The following is a 16829-nucleotide window of genomic DNA, read 5'->3' as shown; positions in this document are numbered from 1 at the left end:
TGTGTGTGTGTGTGTGTGTGTGTGTATAAAAAATAGGGTTTATTGTTTTGCAGACTTGCACATAGATTATATATATATGTGTCCTTACCCATTTAATGGTTTTGTTGTGATAATAAATCTGTATATAGGTAAATATTTGATTGACTGGACCTGACTTTATAGGGGATGGAGGCGGGCTACTGGGCTGTTGTGTTGCTCCACAGCACACTGCCCTGCCAATAATTCTCTCAGTTGGAGAGGGAAGTACAAACCCGTGTACACCCAGGCTACACCCGTGTTCTCCCCATTGTAGCATCACAGAGATCAGACAGTTGCCACCCTTTGCCAGCACCCTCAAAGGGAAAGGAGCCTGGCGGAAAGGAACCTCTGTCTCCTCTCTGCATGTCTAAGGTGCAAGTCAGACCCCTCTCATTCCCTCTGGCCCCTTAAAATACACAGCAGGTGGGGGGCATTGAGGGGGACAGGCCCTGACCCTTGCTCATGGCTGCAGGAAGCCCACAGGGAAGGGAAGGCAGAGAGCAGGCAGAGAGCGGCACTGGGCCCTGCTTCACTTCATGGGGGGGGGGGGGGAGACCCTCGGCTTCATGCAGCCCCTTGTGACTGTCCTGGCACGGAAACAGGCCCCAGGCCTTTCCCCCTCTTCTTTCTGAGCAGGGGCCTGAAATGCTCCATTCTTGGAAAAGCAGCACAGGGATTTCTGTCTGGATCGGGTCACAGAATCCTACAGGAGTGGGGCTGGGAGGGACCCACAGGGGTCACATCTAGCGCAGTCCCTGCTTGAGGCAGGAGCATCCCTGTCCAGACCATCCTGTACACACCCACACACTGAACTGTATGTAAGACAACTGGCAGCACTGACACAAAACTCCCCCACCTCAGCTGCTTGAGTGGGGTGGGGAAAAGCCAGGAAGATCCCAGCTGGAGACCCTGCAGGCTAGGGTGGGAGTTTAGATCCCTCCCCAGTCATACTCAGTAACATATATATTCAGTGGCTGGCCATGCCCCCCCCCCTCCAGGTCACCTTCCCTCCAGCCTTGAGGCTCCTGCAGAAACAATGGGAAGGCTCACTGTAGTGCCCCCCTTAGGCACTGCAGGCATGGGGTTGCAGTTCTGAAAATCAAAAGTGACTGTCTATTCACTTGCTTCCCAGTTCAGTCTACACAGGTTAGACTAACTTGCAAAGATTGAATCGTTTCAGGCTCAGGCTTTTTGAATGTCTCTACTTAGCCAGGGGATCTGGGCTCCTATCCTTTTCACTTCTTTTCCTGTGCCTTGGTTTCCCCTTTAACTGTCCTGTCTATGTCAGCAGTATGTTCTTTGAGACGAGGAAGTTATCCTGTGTTTATGTAGTGCCTAGCACCATGACAGAACCTCTGAGCTGGGGCCAGTAGATGCTGCTATGGTAAATACTACTGATGCTAATACTAACTCTTAGCTCACTGCTGCATCCAGCCCTTTTCAGGCAGCTGCAATTATAGGGAGTGCAGTAATCAGCAGGAACAAACCCTTATTAGCATAAATCAAAACCAATTACCATTAAGAAAAACAAAACTAACAACAACCAAAATCACCAGCCTAGCACTTCATTCAGTTTATTAGAATTGAGCCCCAGATCCCCTGGGCCTTCCTTCCAATGCAAAAAGAGATGAGAGTCAATCCCTTACACATTCTGCTGTGGTACACATGCCATGTGTATATTGTTTGAACTCATATTTATGTTATAGAGATTTATCCTATGGAGTAGTAATACCATGAGCTGTATCTTTTCAAGAGCACACAAAGATGCAGCTTTCTGTCCTCTACTACACTGGGCACAACTCCTACCAATAGCATAGATTTTTTTCAGGTAAAAGAGAGCACAAGTTTTTTGAAGTATGGAATTCTGTAATTTTTAATATTTAAAGAGACAATTTGTTGTGGCACTAAATTTCTTCTTTGAGTTGTATCTGATGCAAACAAAAGAAAAATGCTATTTGATAGAAAGCTCTATGCAAAAGGAAAAACAATTCCTTTTGTCTCTGTAGATCAGCAGGTAACTTTTCAGGTGCTTTTGTTGTTTCCTATGTTTATTAAGCTATTTTTATGCGTAAACTATAAATTACTATTCAGTACAATACATCACAATGCAGTGATAGTGAATCCTCAGGAAAGCCTTTCAAACAGACAATATTATAATGACATTATAATGAATGGCTGAATAATGAATGAATTCTTATTATCTGAGTTACTGGCTTCAGCTCTAGTTACAGAAGGATGCTATGCAGTAAGGTAAGTCTGAAAATGAAGGAAGTTAAGCTAGAATTCTTTATAGTACTATGCTGAAAATGTGGCTAATGTTGAATAGCACAGTTCCTCTTTTTCACATGTAATCAATTTCTCCTAGGGTTAAGATTTCCTGGTAGTGGATATAAATCCTCACTTGATAAAAATAAGCACACAGAAAAATGTTGCTCTCTACTTGAATTTTAGTATCTGGAAAACTGAAAATTAAAAAACGGTCAAAACTATATACTTTGAAAGCAAAATACTGTACTTTGAAATATACCAGATTATTATAAAATTGTCAGGTTGACATAATTTTACTTCTTGCCATTCTAAGTCCACTGTCAGGAAAATGTCAAATCTTAATTCTAGGAAGCTAAATCAGGATATAAACCTTTCCCATTCCCATGTTTTGGGGCATTTCTCTGTTTATTTTAAAATTCTGTTTTCCTGTGTTCAAAGTGTTCCTGTTTATCATGTCCCTCAGGTTGTCTTCCTTTTGTTGTCCAGTTCTGGATTTTTATATTGGCCCTTAACCAGGAATCAATATGTTGTATGACTACTAAAAATATGCTTCACAGTACACACCTCCCAGTATAGATAAGGAAATCAACATCCTTCTAAAACAGATGTACAAAAAGGGTACCCAAATAGTAAGGAGGATTGAAGGCATGTTCCTGTGAATAAATGCCAGTGAGGCTACTGTTTTAGTGAAGATGTAATAGAGATGTTGAGACTTGTCCAGGAAGAAAGACCTGTATGAGTGCAGTATCTACAGTATGCAGCTTCAGTAGAATGCATTTCTTGTCTGGAAATCCAGTGTGATTTTTCATGTTTGCCAGCTAAGAAACTTTCTGTTTTTCACTACTTGTCAAAGTTCATAAGCAGAAAATTAATATTAGGTTGATTTTAGGCTTAAATTTCAAAAACTAGTATATAGTGATTTTTCCAAAACAGGAATCAGAATGAATCATATCTGTACAATTGAAAATGAGCACTGAAACCAATTTCCAAAATTCTGTTTTCACCAAACAAAAGTAAAGCTGTAATGTAGCACTATCTAATGATACTGAGCTTTGCAAATTATTGCCAAACTTCCTGAATTTTCACAGCAACTATAGTACAATATAAACACAAGATGGCAAAGCACAAAACTGGTAGGACAGTAAATCTGAAACCAATAAACTGAATTTTCCTTTATGCCTATATTGCCAAAATGTGTTGTTGATTCCTACTAAAGGTTATCAAATCAAACGCTGCCAGCTAGACTTTTTATAAGGGCTGGTTAATTATTGTATTACTGATATCATTTGTAGCTATAATAATTTCAAGAATAACAGAATCTCAGGTTGTATGAAACTTGCTGATCATTTGGAGGGTTTAAAAAGGGTTTCTTCTCTCCATGTATGGTGTTGTCCAATTGGATTGCATAGTTCAGGGGATTTGTCTTCCTCTAAGCATCTGGCCAGGGCTGGAGGCAGAATGCTGGCTTAGATGGAGCCACAATCTGGTATGGCGAATCTTATGTTCATATTGCCTCTAACTATTGGGCAGTTCAGTAACTAGATAACAAGGCATGTGATTCTGGATATCCAAATAGGACACACCTGTGTACTGTTTACTAGCTCATGCGGGGGTTTATGAAGCCTCCAAAATGTTTGCCAAATATGCCACAGAAGTGGCAGTCAGGATGATGGCAATGAAAACAACTTAAAGGATAACAAAGTATGAAACTTCCATTACGATAAAATCCCTCTACATTATAGTGGTTGAAAATCTCCCTACCTAAGGTATATTCTTTAACACCCTATAAAAATGACTGATGAAACAAATTTTGTGAAAGTCTTTTTCAGCCCTTCTGACTCTGTGTCCAACATGGCACAACCTTTTAAAGCAAATATCTCACCTGAAGTTCTGGCAGGTTCTTCTGTTACCATGTCTAAAATGCTTTATCCAGCATTAGTGGAAAATCTGAAGGCCTGGGAAGCTTGTTTAGCTGAACTAGAGAAAAAAACAGAACAAATGTGAGCCCTTCCAGGAAAAAATGGCTCAGATAAATACTTTGGAACTTAAAAACAATGTTGCTGGGGGTTTAACATTAATAGATAAATTGGCTGAAGGAGTACCTTTGGCTTGCTGTCAACTGTCTGCTTGTTTATATAGGCTTTGATAACAGCACCCATTAACGTAGACTTTGAACACCTGTGTATGATGTGCGAGGAGAAAGATCCTGAATTTTACTTTGGGTTTGGAAATACATTCCCATGTTATTAGCCTTTCTGCTGTCTGAAGGGGCCTATTGTGATATTTTGGCCTCGAGAAGAGAAGGCTGCTTTCTTAAATTTTTCACGAGTCTGAGTTGCAGCATTTAAGATCCTGGGATTTGGGTTGGCTCCAACCCTAAATCCCTAATCTTGAAGATATTGTTATTCCATGTGATTACCAGGCATTATTGCAGCATGTCACATCAAAGCTGAACATTTCAAAAATTCAATAAAAAGAAAAACTTAAATTGTGAAAAAGAGACATCCTTAAATATCCATAAAACTTCCTCCTATCTAGATGAGGAACTAAGGTACACAGAGACTAAGTGGTTTACCAAAGGTCATAGCAGAGACCTGGGGCTTAAATCTAGACCTGTTGAGTCATTGCTGGCATATTAACTATAAGGCCACATTTCCTCTGAAGCCATGTTTTTAGTTGTGAGAGTTAACAGGTTGCAGGTAGTTTGTCTCTCAAAAAAATGAATGACATACACCAAGTACAATTTTTTTATCCATAAAATAGATGGATGAGGGAGGACTGCTGACCATCTGTATCAAAGATGCTCCTTAGTCAGTCCACAGTTGTGAACTGGAAAATGATGAAGGACTAATGGTTGGGATTTTTAAAGGATTACAGCGATTAGCAATGAGGCTAGGGACAGAAATTACACATAAACTGGTATAAGTGATCAGAAATCGGTTCAAATCTGTAACACAACAGGAGTTCAGTGAACATAAACTGCCAAAACTGGTTTAAGATAAACCTGGATAGATGTAATATCAGACTTAACTGATTTACATTAAATTGGTTTATTGAATTTCTGTCCCAGATCCCCTCCAGATTCAAGTTAACTTACACTCCTCTAGGATCCCAGAATGCTTTGCACTTCCCCTGAAAATCTCCCCTAACAGTGTGGGCAAACTAGTCTTGGCCCAAGCAGAGCAGGGAGGCATGCTCTAACCCCTCCTGGCTGCTGGCTTGGGCCACTGCAGACATGTGACTGCAATTCCAGAATCAAAAATGAATGTCTTTTCACTTGCTTCTCAGTTCAATCTATGCATCTTAGACTAGCATGCAATGATTCAGCCTCAGGCTTTTTGATCATCTGTACTTAGCCTGAGAGTTGTCTCTCACCCTCCCTTCAGCTCCTAGCTAACATTCATGGGTAAGACAGATCTCATTTGTCTTTTAAAAAAGCATTTGGCTGTATGTGGTAAAACCTGCTATCTTTATGTTATATGTCATATTGTACACATCAGCACCTGTTTTGGCAGGTAGCCAAGTATCACTGAGTTTAGAAGGTCTTTAAGGATTCTAGCCAATATTGAGTGTAATGTGTGGTTTTGTTCAGACTGGTTGGTTAGTTTGTTTTTGTCTGCTCAGCAGTAAATTGTACCATAGTCTAATTGGCCCAGATCCCTGAGTTACCCTATAAAAAAAAATCTATGGCAACTTGTATGTGCATGCTTCATGGACATACATGCACCTTTACATATTAAACCATTCATGACTACTGTCAAAAAATCACAGGCTTTTTACTCTTGAGGTCAAAGACAGTCTTCAGTAGTCCTCCTTAGTAGTTATCCTTTTATTTTTGTTCCAGGTCTGCGGTCACAAAGTACAAAACCATTACAAAAATAAATTATAAATACTTGACTAGGGCAATTGTTGTGGCTAATGGAGATTGTATTGTATTGTTGGTAAGTACATTCCCCATGGAATATATGTCACTTCTTTGGCATATTGTCTTTCTGTGTTCAAAGAAGAGAAAGAACCTAGTGTAAAAATAGGAATGTTCTTTTTAAAAAGAAGTACCTGTAGCCATGTCTTCCAAATTTTGGATGGCAGCTTTTGTCAGGATAGCTTCTGATTAAAATTTCTATGGGTGGCATTTTGAAGACAACTCAGTCAAGGTAATACTAATGGCAAAAATAGAGAGAAACCCTATTGTTTTTGAAAATGTATATAATTCTCCATCATGAATTAAAAATGTCAACGTGTTGCCATTGGCCACTGAAAGTTAAAAATGGTTATCATTCCCCCTCAATCTCCCTTAATTTTTTGTTTCCCCTCTTCCACTTCGGAGGAGTTGAAACAACAAGGAAATAGTTTGTTGCATTCATTGTTCAGTAAAAATGAGACCTTTATAAGATAAGCATCTAAATAGGCTACAAAGTATTTAAATTGCAGAAGAATCTAGCCCAAATATAAAGCCAAGCGAAGGATCCAAGGAATACAGCTCAGGATAACCATCAGGTAGAATGTTCCACTAAGTGAAATGTATCTGTTCACAGAGGCCCTATATTGCAATGTGCCATGCATGTGTTCTCAGTATCTGTTGTTTTCAATGTAAGATGTGCTTCCTCAGAATCATATGGGATTGAGCCAACAAGGACTGAGCCAACAAGGAAAAGGAGATGAAGAAGAACCAGAGAAAGAACTGAAAAACAATGGAAGAGTTCCAGAAAGAGAAGCAAAGGTGTGTGTTTTAAAATACCTAGGGGACACATTTTGTTATAGAAACAGTCAGAGACTCCTTTGGGCCTCTTCTGTAGAGAGATGCAACTGTTGACAATAATAGTCTTGCCCTCTGCCTTGAGTGGTCAACATGCAAACAGCTAAAGAGCCTTAGGTGCTTTTAAGTCTAGTAGGGACACAGGTAAGGCCTGTTAGAAATAAAAAGTGATATTTTCCAGTTCATAGCATGCTTGTTTTCTCTTCAGTTGCAAGCAACCATCTTGCAGTCAGTTGGATGCTAGCTTCTCAGTCTAATGAATAATATAGTATGACTCACCAAATAGCAGGTGGTTGAATTGGCTATTGGCTATTTAAAATTAAAGAGACAATGGCCATCTGATGTTGGTCAGTTCTTTCCTAGTTTGCATAATGTCTAATGTAGGAACAGGTGCTCAGTGAATAATTTAATGCTAAAATAAAATAAAAATAGTAGGAAGGGTGCTTTGAAAGAACTTTTTCCTATTGCAGTATAAATGGCTTGAAAGGGGACAAACCTGACAGACTCTCCCTCAATAACCCTGCTGACATTTGGTAATCTGCACAATGCCAAAAAATGGCTTTAGAAGCAAATACTTCATCTCTGGATCAACTCTTTGAGTCCTAGTACTCAAATGGAACATTTTGTAGACAAAATGAGGTCACACAAAACTGAAATATGGGAACATCTTGTCATACCCAGAGATAAGCAACTATTGACTAGAACTAAGCAAAACACTGCTTCTGATCTCCAACCTATTCAAGCATGGTCTTAGATTCATGGTTGAACATGTTTGTGAAACTCCGGTACTCCTTTTGAAAATGCCATAAATATTGTTAATCTGCACAGTATAAAACACAAATAGTTTAATTCCCTCGTTTTATTTTCACCCCTGATCCAGGTACCTATACAGTATTTACCTTGGTGTGTGTGACAATTTGGGGAACCTATCTAGATAGAACTTATGAATTCTCCTTATGTATTTTCATCCAACTTCAAATTCCAATGTTGAATGTGCAGATTGTTTGTATGTTCTGTCTTTTTATATCTATGTTTGACTGCAGTTCCAAAGGCAAGTTGCACAAAGCTAACAATAGTGGATCAATGATTTAAGTGTTTTGCCATTGCAATGAATAGATAGATATTTAAACAATTGGTTGACTCCAACCCAGGAAAACTGATTTGATTTATGTGGAGGAAAATTTCAAGCAATAACGTTATCTGCTAGGGCTTTGTGGTTACCTTGTGGGCCTCATCAGAAAGTCTCATAATAGAAGGGACTGGAGCTACTCAATTCTGGAGGCACCTTTTACTATGTGAAGATGAGAGAAGTTATCTCAGGAGGAAACAGGAGGAGCCCTGCTCTCCTGAACACAAATATGTACACTTCTGATCACTGATACCTATAGGACTGGTGAGCTAAAGGGAGGGTATAGGGTTCAGGATGTTGATTACCTTAAAAATCTACATTTTCCTGTGATTTCCATCTTAAGTAAAAAGAAATGGTGCTCAGAATCCTGTGCAAACTCTGTGTATATATATGTACAGACCCGAGAAAGAGATATGCTAATCATATTGTGTAGTGGTACACTGATACATTGGTCGCATATCGGATCAGCATGGATATAAGGAAAATTGACAGTATTGGCAATCAGCTTTTTTTGGCTGTTGTGGCTGATAATGTTGCCAATAAATGCCCCGTGCATGTATGCAGCTGCAACACAGCACACAGGCAGCCAGGAGCACAACCAAACAGCATGGAGAGCAGCTGGGTCAGACTGCTAAGTATGAGGGAAGGGGCATGGTGGAGGGGCAGATCAAGTCCCTAGTCAACCATTCATGAGGGAGGGAGTGGGGCTATGGGGCAGAGGCAGGGGCAAGAACAGGCACTGCACAGCTGGGGTGAGGCATGGGAAAGGGCTTCAAGCAGGTCATCTGGCAGTACAGGGGGGACCACTCCCACCACTGCATGCACCCCAGAGGGCATGGGGGGGGCATGTGCCCCCAGAGCTGCATGCAGGGCAAGGGCAGGCTGCTGCTGTGGACTGGGGCCAGGGTAGTGCCAAGCTCTACACAGTGTGGGGCTGGGCCAGGGCTGTGCTCAAGACAGGCAGCAGTCCTTATACCACTAATTTTGGGATGGCTGCAGCCCCCCACATAACCCCACTCCCAGTTCTTCCGCCATCCTGCCTGAGGACAGCCTGGCCCAGAGCACAGCCTGGCCCCCTGCTGGCAAGAACCCAGTGCAGTTCCAGCCCCAGCCTGCAACAGCATCCCACCCTCATCCCATGTGCAGATCCAGAGGCACATGCCCCCCCTTGCCTTCCCAGGGTGCACACAGCGACAGGAACCACCCCTCACATGCCCCAAATGAGCTGCTTGCAGCTCCGTCCCACAGCCTGCCCTGGATGTGCATGCCTGCCCCTGCCCCTGCCCCAGCTCCAGTCCTACTCTCACCCTCACCACTGAGGCCTCAATCCCCGCATGCCCCTTTCCTGCCCCCTTGCCCCTTCCCCCACAACAGACTTATCAGCTGAACACTGCTCTCCACACTGCCCCACTGCATATTGGCAATCAGATCAGTATTAGCCAATATGGCTGTTAAAAATTGGCAATCAGTGTCAGCCCAAAAACTCTCTGTTGATGCATTCCTAATATTGTGTGTCCCTGAAGACCTTTACTGTAACCTAAGAACAACCATACAGCTGGACCTTGGGGAGTGGCTGTGTTTTAGACATGGGGGAGTGTTAGGGATTATCAGTAGCCCCAATGAGTTGAATCACAATCTTTGCACTCCAGAAATAATACTAGACAAAAGATCTGCCCTTCAAGAACAGTATGTCTAACAATAGATGCCTTCAAAAATGGTCAACCACGTTATACCATGGGCAGTGCGTGGATTCCACTTAGACTCTGCAGACTTGGGGTGGTGGTCTGGTGGATTAGAGTGTCTGATATAACACCTTGGGTAATGTCCAACAGAAGGGTTGCTTTATCAGGACTGTGAGTCTACAGAAATGAATTCATTCTCCAGTTTGAAAACCTTTTAGGAAGTGCTTTCTGCACAGCTCTTCTGCCAAGCAGAAATCTAGGCATACATGTTCATATTAAACTATTAACAATTTATATGAAAAAACTGCCAAATAAAAATAGTGCTCTGGGGCAAATTATAAAATTAGTAAATAACATTGCTAAACAGATCAAGGGGAAAAGAGCCAAGTATCTGCATGAGCTCCAAGAGGAAATTCCATTCGAATAATCATTTTTAAAGCCATTTATTTTCCTTACAATCATAAGTTAATCACTTAATATGCCTCTGACAGGTATTCATGCTCATGCTAAATAGCTGCTTGGTTCCTCTGTCAGGCATACTGATAAGCCATGCCAGTAAGTTCACCAACCCTTTCTGGGTGAAATGGTATTTTATTGACATACGCTACTTACCCTTAAAAGTACCTTTGCTACTAAATGAAAAGCAATCATTTGAACATAATCATATATTATTATTTATTAAGCACCTACAATTGCTTGCATATTCAGTGAAAATATGTTTACAGTAGAATGTCTTTGTGAGCAACACCTAGGGAACTACTGCTGAGTTATTAGGGCAGTATTCAATGAGAGAAATGGGGACCAGAGAATAGATAGATATTTATTCTTATTTAGGTTTGTTGCCATGACAAGTAGAGAAGTTACTACGGCAACTGGAAACAAACTAGTTGGTTACCATTACCTATTAGTATTAGTACTAGAGATTTTCATTATTTTTAAAAGTTACTAACCTGAGCTTCATCAATTTTCCCAGAACCCTTTTTTCCCCTTTTTATTTTGACTTTATCTACACTGGAAAGGATAGGAAAAAATACCAGGTGGAAACTGTTATCTGAAGTTATATCTGGATGAAAGCACACAAAGTGACTAGAAGATATAAAGGGAGAAAATGCTTAGAACGATTGATCCAGATAAAAAGAAACTGGAAATCTAAACCCATACTCCCCACTTAAGTTCTTCAGGGTGAGAGGCATTCCAATTTCCTCCTTTTCTTTGCCATTCAGGCCATACCCCGGCCCTATCTCTTTCTCTCCTCACACACTCTCAATTTTACTCATGATTTCTCATGGAAATACAAGAGCTCCATTAGAATGCAATTTAAATGTAGTCTGTAACATGACTATCTGTTTTTTGACAGGGCATGCATATATGTGATTTTAAACCACTCTTATGGACATACATAAAAGCATATCAGTGAAAATGCGAGCCTATATATGCATATCTGTCCATCTGCCCCTCTGTTGGTTTTATACAGATCTGGTATGGTTTTACATTTTATTACACACCCAATGTTCCAGAGAAGATTCGCTAAATGTATCCAGAGTATTAGGAGAAACAAACCTTATTTTCAATTCTACTTTTGAAGTTGTGTGAAAGCCAGTTTTGAAGATTTTAATTACAATTGGGTTTCAAATTAGCTTGTCTTTGGAATTTCAAACATATTTGAACCCACATAGAATGGAAATAAAAAAAATGTTTTCATGAACATTCACAGTGAAGAAATACATAGCTCTGAGTTCTTGATATGCTCATTATTAAAGTCTAGGCCCTCTGAACTTTTAGTCAGACCACAGGAAGAGCTGAGACTACCCCTGTCAAATTGCACTCTCCTTGATATATGTATAGAATCATAGAAAATTAGGGTTTGAAGGGACCTAAGAAGTTCATCTAGTCCAACTCCCTGCTCAAGGCAGGACCATCCTCAACTAGATCAAGCCTTTCTAGCTGGGACTTAATCTCCAAGGGTAGAGTCTATAGCATTTCTGAGTAACCTGTTCCAGTACTTTGCTACTCTCCTAGTGACAGAGTTTTTCCTAATGTCTAACCTAAACCTCCCTTGCTGCAACTTGAGATCATTGCTCCATGTTCTGTAAATTGCCACCACTGAGAACAGAACTGAACTAGCTCGATCCTCTTTGTAACCACCCTTCAAGTAGTTGAAGGCTTCTATTAAACCCATTCTCAGTCTTCTCTTCTCCAAACTAAATAAGCCTACTTCCCTCAGCCTCCATCATAAATCATGTTCATCTGTCCCCTAATCATTTTCATTGCCCTCTGCTGGACTGTCACCAATTTGTCCACATCGTTTCTGTAGTGGGGGGCCCAAAACTGTACTCCACAGTACTCCAGATGTGGCCTCACCAGTGTGGAAGACAGGGTAATAATCACTTCCCTTGATCTGCTGGCAGCACTTTTACTAATGCAGTCCAGTATGCCATTCTTCACAACAAGGGAACACTGTTGGCTCATATCCAGCTTCTTGTGCACTGTAACCCCCAGGTCCTTTTTTGCAGAGCCTTTGCTTAGTCAGTCAGTCCCCAGCCTATACCAATGCATGGGATTGTTCTGATCTAAGTGCAAGACTTTGCACGTGTCCTTATTGAACCTCATGAGATTTCTTTTGGTCCAATCCTCCAATTTGTCAAGGTCTCTGAATCCTACCCCTACTCCACCCAGCTTAGTGTCATCTGCAGACCTGCTGAGGGTGCAATCCATCCCATCTTCCAGATCTTTAATGAAGATTTGAACAAAACCAGTTCCAGGACTAGCCCCTAGAGCATTCCCATTGATACTGGGTGCCAACGAGAACTCAAACCATTGATCACTACCCATCCGTACTTCCTTAACTTGTTTGCAAGAATACTGTGGGAGACTGTATCAAAATCCTTGCTAAAGTCAAGGTATATCATGTCTACTGATTTCACCACATCCACAGAGCCTGTCATCTTATCATAGAAGTCAATCAGGTTGGTCAGGCATGACTTACCCTTGGTGAATCCATGCTGATTGTTGCTAGTCACCTTTTCCAAATGCTTAGAAATGGAATCCTTGAGGACCTGCTCCATGCTTTTTCCAGGAACTGAGGTGAGGTTGACCAGTCTGTAGTTTCCCTGATCCTCCTTCTTCCTTTTCTTAAACATGGGCACTATATTTGCCCATTTCCAATCATCCAGGACCTCTCCCAATTACCATGAGTTTCCAAAAATAATGGTGAGCAGCTTTGCAATCACACGGGCCAACTCCGTCAGCACCTTTGGGTGCATTATGTCTGACCCTATGGACTTGAACACACACAGCTTTTCTAAATAGTTCCTAACCTGTTCTCTCACCAGTTGGTTGCTCACCTCCTCCCAAAACTGTGCTGTCAGGTACAGTAGTCTGGTAGCTGATTTTGCCTGTGAAGACTGAGGTAAAAAAGCAATTGAGTACTTGTCTGTATCATCTGTCACTAGATTGTCTCCCCCATTTAGTAAGGGACCCACACTTTCCCTGATCTTCCTTTTATTGCTGACATACTTGTAGAAACCCTTTTTGTTACCCTTCAGGTCCCTTACTAGCTGCAACTCCAACTGTGCTTTGGCCTTCCTGACTTCATCCCTGCATGGCCACTCAATATTCATATACTCTTCCATAGTCATCTCTCCATGCTTCCTCATCTTGTAAGCTTTCTTTTTGTGTTTCAGCTTATTGAAGAGTTCCCTGCTAAGTCAAGCTTGTCTTCTGCTATACTTGTTAGTTTTTCTGTGCACAGGGATGGTTTGTTCCTGCACCCACCCCCACCCCTGTAATGTTGCTTTAAAGTACAACCAGCTCTCCTGGATTCCTTTTCTCCCTCAGACTGGCCTCCCAGGGGATCATGCCCATCAGTTCCCTTATAAATGGAAATTTGCATAAATACAAAGGATAAATACAGACAAGGTTCTTTGGGTGAATCTGATATCTTTTATTAGACCAACTAAATATTACTTGGTCTAATAAAAGATATCAGATTCACCCAAAGAACCTTGTCTGCCTATGTCCTTAGACCAACACGGCTACAACCTACACCCCTGTATGGATAAATACAAAGCTTCTCTTATCAGTGGTCAGTGTTGAAATGCAGTCTTGCCAATACTCATGATTTTATCACAAGTCGCACAATAGTTGATGTTTTCCTCTGAAATTCCTGCAGAGTACCTTTTTATTTTTTTACAGAAAAGGCTAAAGCCCAGATACTTGGCAGTTAAGGTTCCTAAATACTTTTGAGGATCCTGACCCAAGTGTCTAGTTCTCACAGCTGCAGAGAGAAGTTCAAAAATGTGGCATGAACGCACCGAAAGACTCAAAAACCAGAAGGCAAAAGAGAGTTTCCAATTAGCTGGCTGAAAAGGGGAAAATTGTATGATTTTTAAGTGAACATTTTAGGGCCTGACTCATGATGTTCAGGTGTTTAGAATGGGTGATACTGGAACGGTTTGAATAATAATCTTAATGGTGCTTCCTGTCCTGGTTCAGCAATAACAAGGTTAATTTTCCTCTTGGCAGACTGTGTTTACAGAAGAGAACTAACTGTTGCACAATTATTTTGTTCCAAAGTAGAAATACCATCCTTCCCAACATCAGGAAACTTGAGCAAAGATCTGAGACTGTGCTGCAGTGCAAATAGTCTCACGGAGGAAGCACTAGTTTCTGATCCTTGCCACTGAACCTCCAGTGGCCTCCCAGGCTTTAACACTGTTTGGGAGGGTTACCTGGCAACCAGCTGAACAAATACTGCACCTGGCTTCTCAGACCAGGAAGCCCCTGAGTTTCCACATCTAAAAAAACTGCCTGTGTACACAAACACAGCAAATAAACACCAGACTGGAGACTGTCTCTGTGACTGATTAAACAAACAGCTGTAAGATAAAATTGCTTTGTAACCAGACTATGAAATCACAAATAAGCATCAACAAGAAGCATTTAGAACAAATAATACTTTCCTCTCAGTTGTGCAAGGGAAGTCACTTAGGGGCATCACCAGTGTTTAGATTTAGGCCTTTAATAGGAATTTTCAAGACTACAGCAGAGCCCTCCTCCATGGCCTGTACCTCAAACAACAGGATACTCATAATACTGAAATGCATGGAACCAGAAATAATCATTTCTGATAAAGAGGCCTGTCTATTTATTATAGAACAGGGATGCTCAGCCTCTGACCAGCCTGTGGTGCCATGTTGTTTGGCCCTCAGGGCTCCCCTGCTGCCTAATCTCAGAGCCCGTGGGGAGCCCTGGCCCTTTTGTACTGGATTTGGTGCCTAGTCCCAGAGTGTGGGGCCAGGCATGGGTGATTGGGCCTCAGGGCCCAATCTTTGTGTGGGGCACTGGGAGAGGGAGGCACAGGCCCCCAGGACCCAATTCTGGCATACTGGGGGTAGGAAAGGGTGGTACCAGACCCCCATGGCCCAGTCCTGATATGCTGGGCCCTAGGGCCTGTGATCTGGCCTGCAGACAGCCCTATCATGCCTACCGATCTGACTCATGGGGCCAAAAGATTAAGCACCACTGATTTAGAACCACAAAAACGTTAAGTCCCTCCCAAAAGGGCTTTAGATCTTCTGGCTGCTTTTTAAAGCAATGTCCAAAATAGACACTTAGGGGAAAATATGTAACCCAACTTTTGTAGGAGACCACTTCTTTAACAGGTGGCATAACCCTGAAATTGCAAGTCAGGTGGGGTGACAGTGAGCATCAAAGGAGTCTGGGGCTGTAGGAAATGGGAAGGATCTTCACTTATAATACCAAACATACCAATATTTGGATTTTTCACTAAAAGTACAATGCTGAAAAAGTAGGTTGCTGCTTGTGAAAGCTCATGCCTCTCTGCAGCAGTTAGCACTCTGCCTTACCTACTGCCTGCCTTCAGACTAACACAGCTGAATACTTCTGTCCTTAAAACTGTGCAATACATAACATTTTTTTGTAGGTTTAGGATGGTAACGAGTCCACTGAAATCCAGTATTCACTTTTAGGTTAAATCTTTGTTAGAAGGATGCAGTGGAACTAAAAAACCCTGAGGTTCCTGGATAGAGGGCCTGCTCAGGGTCAAACTGATCACCACATTTGGAGTCAAAAAGGAATCTACCCTTTGGTGAAATCAGCATGGACTGGGGGGGATTTTTGCCTTCCTTTGTAGGGGTGGGGATGGGGAATGGTCCTCTTCATTAGATCTTTCAAGTACATTTTAACAACTGCTTTGTCCTTGCAGCAGCAGGACATTGAGCGTGCCCTTACCTCCATGCTTTTCTTGTGCCAGGTAAGGGTGTTTCTATTAAACATAATAATGTGATTTTCCATTAATACTACATTGAGAATAGATACCATCTGAGCCATTTGTGTTTTATTGTGGAGCATTACGTGTCTGTAGGAGTACTGTTTTCTAGAATGTGCAGTCAGGTTAAAAATATTAAATACATGTTTGGAGGAACTTGTGTCTGGCCTGAGTGACTCAAACTTAATAGTAACTGTGGTTATTTTAATGATAGGGTTTTCACTCCAAGCCTTTGTTGCATTATGTAGCATCAACCAAACTGTTCTTAGTGAAAGAAATTCTCTTGCCAACTCCTTTTATTTTTGTGTCACTCCAGTGCTGTAAAGGGGCTGGAAAGGTAGTGTATCTCACCCAGGTGTTCTGTTGGAAAAAAGGGCATTTCTTGCTAGCATAGAATGGAATAGTTAGTTCCAGTATTCACCCCACATCCACCCAGCCAACACATAATCCTTAAGCGCTAACACCAGTCTTGTTCTGAACCAAGCTGTGCCTCTAACTAGATTCAGGGTCTGCAACCTGCTCTTACATATACTTCTTCCTGTGCCTAATGCCTCATTGACCACAGCAGAAAATTTGGTGGTATGTTGTAGCTTTAAACTTTAAAGAAATTCTAGCTTAGCTCTTGAAGTTCATAGACACGTTATCAAATGCATACTCATTATTTCTCAATTATACATTGGGGCATAA

Source organism: Gavialis gangeticus, unplaced genomic scaffold, assembly GCF_001723915.1.
Source record: "Gavialis gangeticus isolate Ggan-Ray unplaced genomic scaffold, GavGan_comp1, whole genome shotgun sequence".
NCBI lineage: Eukaryota > Metazoa > Chordata > Crocodylia > Gavialidae > Gavialis > Gavialis gangeticus.
Note: the sequence above shows the minus strand (reverse complement) of the source record.